Source organism: Myodes glareolus, chromosome 2, assembly GCF_982192425.1.
Source record: "Myodes glareolus chromosome 2, mMyoGla1.1, whole genome shotgun sequence".
In the NCBI taxonomy this organism is placed as follows: Eukaryota; Metazoa; Chordata; class Mammalia; order Rodentia; family Cricetidae; genus Myodes; species Myodes glareolus.
In genome coordinates this window covers 99616032-99620582 of record NC_142027.1, presented here as the reverse complement: position 1 = coordinate 99620582, position 4551 = coordinate 99616032, and the positions used below count along the sequence as shown (strand labels likewise).

Genomic DNA, 4551 nt, shown 5'->3' with positions numbered 1-4551 from the left:
GCTGCATACAAGAAACACACCTCAAACTCAAAGACAGACATTACCTCGGAGTAAAGAGTTGGGAAAAGATTTTCCAGTCAAATGGACCTAAGAAACAAGTTGGCGTAGCTATCCTTATATCTAATGAAATAGACTTTAAACTAAAATCAATCAAAATGATAGAGAAGGACACTTTATGCTCATCACAGGAAAAATTCACCAAGATGAAGTCTCAATTCTAAACATGTATGCCCTAAATACAAAATCACCCAGATATGTAAAAGAAGCATCACTAAAGCCTAAATTGGATCTCAAATCCCACATACAAATAGTAGGAGACTTCAACACCCCACTCTCATCAATGGGCAGGTCTGTCAGACACCAATCTACAGAAAATAAGAGAATAAATATCATGACTCAAACAGATTTAATAGACATCTATGGAACATTTCATTCAAACACAAACACAAAAGAATATACCTTCTTCTCAGCACCTTATGGAACCTTCCCTAAAACTGACCACACACATGGTCACAAAGCAAACATCAACAGATACAAAAGAAATTGGAATAACCCCCTGTATCTCATTGGATCACTATGGCTTAAAGTTCAGATTCAACAACACTAATTGCAGAAAGCCTACAAACTCATGGAAAATGAACAATGCTAAACTGAATTGCCCTGGTATCAAGGAAGAAATTAAGAAAGAAATTAAAGGCTTCCTAGAATTCAACAAGAAAGAGTGCACAACATACCCAAATCTCTGGGGTACAGTGAAAGCAATGTTAAGAGGAAAGTTCATAGCACTAAGTGCCTACACAAAGGAAATGAGGAAAGCTCACATTAATGACTTAACAGCACACCTGGAAGCTTTGAAACAAAAAAAAGGAGATTCATGCAAGCAGAGTAGATGGCAGGAAATAATCAAATTGAGGGCTGAAATAAATAAAATAGAAACAAAGAAAGCAATACAAAGAATCAATGAAGCAACGAGTTGGTTCTTTGAGAAAATCAATAAGATAGACAAGCCCATATCCAAACTAACCAGAAGGCAGGGAGAGAATATCCAAATTAACAAAATCAGAAAATAAAAGAAAGAACAACAGACATTGAGGAAATGCAAAGAATCATTAGGTCATACTTTGAAAACTTGTATTCTACAAAATTGAAAAATCTGAAAAAAACGGACAATTTTCTGGTGAGTTACTACATACCACAAATAAATCAAGACCAGATAAACAATTTAAGTAGACCTACAACTCTATGGAAATAGAAGCAGTCATCAAAAGTCTCCCAACCAAAAAACAAACAAAAAACCCAGGGCCAGATGATTGCAGCGAAGAATTTTACCAGAACTTCAAAGAAGAGTCAATAATTATACTCCTCAATGTGATCCACACAATAGAAACTGAGGGAACATTGCCAAACTCTTTATATGAAGCTACAGTTACTAGGAAAGAGAATTACAGACCAATCACCCTCATGAACATTGATGCAAAAATACTCAATATAATACTGGCAAACCAAATCCAAGAATATATTAAAAACCACCTACCATGATTAAGTTGGCTTCATCTCAGATGCAGGGATGGTTCAACATGTGAAAATCTGTCAATATAATCCACCATGTAAATAAGCTGAAAGAAAAAGAACTTGTGATCATGTCACTAGATGCTGAAAAGCCTTTGCCAAAATCCTACACCCCTTTCTGATAAAGGCCTTGGAGATACAAGAACCGTATCTAAACATAATAAAAGTAATGCACAGCAAGCTAACATCAAACTAAATGGAGAGAAACTCAAAGCATCTACTAAAACTCTTCCCATCACCCGCCACCCTCTCATCTCGTGACTTCAGGACTTCTTCCTGCTAAGTCAACTTACTGTTGCTCCTGTGTACATCAATTCAGGGATGATCACTTTCAGGTGTGTTAGCTCACAGACCACAAGCCACGCACAGTCAGAGTAACTCTGAATTCAGTCCCCCCAATCATAAACTTATTCAAAACTTTGAAGTTTGGGGTTTGGGGAAAAATACAATTTCTTGTAACTCAATTTTTGGTTTGAAGGCATGGATTTTTTTAGATGACTATGTTGACAAACAATGTCAAAAAGTTGGACTTGGAGCTGATGGGGGTTGTCTGGAGGCCAGTGGAATGGGGCTGAGCACCGCCGAGCAGAACAGTCACATTGCATAAACAAATTTACTATTTAGACAAATAAGAAGACAAGGCGTTCAAGTACCGGCATGTTATGTTGCCCAAAGACATAGTCAAGCTGGTCCCTAAAACTCATTTGATGTCTGAATCTGAATGTAGAAATCTTGGTGTTTAGAAGAGTCAGGAATGGGTCCATTATATGATCCATGAATCAGAACCTCACATCTTACTGTTCTGGTGGCCACTACCCAAGAAGCGAAAAAAAAAAATGAAGCTGGCAAGCCACCTTTCAGTCACAAGCTTTACACAGATGTCCTTGCTTCCTACCATTTTTTGATGGTGTGATTATGTTGATTTCTCATTTCTCACGTTGATATTTAAAGGATGTTTGTTCAATACACTGTTTGAAGTGCTGGAACTTGCTTTGCTTCTTGAGTTGAGCCAACAATGCCACAACCCTGGCAGATGAATGTGATTTCTTCGAAGCCCTAGTGTGCTCTGTATCCAGCAGGCCATATTTGCCAGCTCTCAAAAGCATGTGAAATCAGATCATGGCTGTTACAGGGGCAGTGTGAATTTGCTGTTGTGGTTTTTACTATTGGGTGTTGCATTTATGGTGACTTGTTGGTTTATATTTCAGTGTTTTGTAAACTCTCCATTTTATCTGATAAATCTCTTCCATATTACATGCCTTGATTAAAGGCAGGTTTAATAATTTAACACTGTGGCTATAAGATTGTCCTGTCCTCATGTTATTGTGTGCCCCCTCCATTTCCTCTGAGCCATCTGCCCTCCTGCAACCAAGGTGATACTATGGAATCATTCTGGTTCTGTGCCTTTTGGGTGGGTGGTGAAACACGGCTCTTTGCAAAAAGGAACTTTACTTGGATATTGTAATGACAAATTTATAATATATTTTAATTGGACTTATTATAAAAACACTTGTTGAGGGGTTGGAGAGACGGCTCAATAGTTAAGAGCCATCTTCCAAAGGACCCAGATTCAATTCCCAGAACCCTCATGGCAGCTCACAACTGTCTATTAACCCACTTCCAGGGGATCTGACACCCTCATACAGATATACATGCTCGCAAATCACAAGACACATTAAATAAATACTTCTTTTAAAAAAGTAGGACTCAAATGCACTATTTGACACTTTCACCATGAACACATCCAGCTTGTTTCTCTAGATCTCTCCCACCCAGAAACTTTTCAAAACTGACCCTTCATTTTAACAGAAAGTTTCTCAGTTGACTTTCTGCTGTCAAAGTTTGGCTTCATTTCGCAAGTCCACCGTGTCATGCCAGAGTTTCCAGGAGGCAAAGTTTAAAAACCACTAATGAAAATAAACATTCGTTCCACCTCCCTACTCTGCTTGAACTCAACTAATATCAAAGCAGCCAGGGGCAGGGGAAATGAGTGTATCCAGAAAGGTCATTTACCCAGTATAATCTGGGTTCATGAGTTAAAGCTCTAGACCATTAACTGAGATAAGGGCTCTCTTAGTAATTAGCAAATATTAATAGTCCACCATAGAAAAGCAGAAAACTCCAATCATTTGCTATATTTTCTTTAAAGTACATTTACTTGTTTATTGGAGAGTCATGCCATGGCACATATGGAAGTCAGAAGACAATGTTGAGGAGTTATTTCTTGACACTCACCATGTGATTCCCAGGGACAGATCAAGTCCCTAAGTTTGGAAGCAATTGTTTTTACCCTTGATCCACATCACCACCCACACATTTTTTTAATTTTATTTTTCCATTCAATTATTTACACTTCCTTACTTCCTTCCAATCCCCTCCTGCTCCCCCACACCCCCTCCTCCCTCTGCCCCCCTGCTTGAGAGAGAGCAGGGAACCCTGCCCTGTGGGAAGTCCAAGGCCCTCCCTCCTACATCCAGGCCTAGGGAGCTGTGCCTCCATATAGACTAGGGTCCCAAAAAACCAGAACATGCCGTAAAAACAAGTCCCAGTGCCTTTATCAATGGTTTCTCAGTGAGCCCCCATTGTCAGTCACAATCAGAGAGTCCGGTTTGATCACATGCTCATTCAGACCCAGTCCAGCTGGATTTGGTGAGCTCCCATTAGAACAGGTACACTGCCTCAGTTGGTGGAACAACCTCTTGCGGTTCTGACTTTCTTGCTCATCTTCTCCCTCCTTCTGCCTTTCAACTGGGCCTTGGAAGCTCAGTCCGTTGCTCTGATGAGGGTCTCTGTCTCTATCTCCATCTGTCACTGGACAAAGATTCTTCGATATTCGAGATAATCATCAGCGTGAGAGTACACTTTTTTATATAGCAAAATTATGCGTTAGAGTACTAATGTGTATATATTCCACACTTTGTTTATCCATTCTTCCATTGAGGGGCATCTAGGTTGTTTCCAGGTTCTGACTATTACAAATAA

General features: G+C 39.4%; 1 pseudogene; it reads left to right on the top strand.

Annotated features, from left to right (window-relative positions):
• The first annotated feature begins 223 nt into the window (after positions 1 to 223).
• LOC146895512 (cyclin-dependent kinases regulatory subunit 1 pseudogene) lies at positions 224 to 2474 on the top strand (annotated as a pseudogene).
• The last annotated feature ends 2077 nt before the right edge of the window (positions 2475 to 4551 follow it).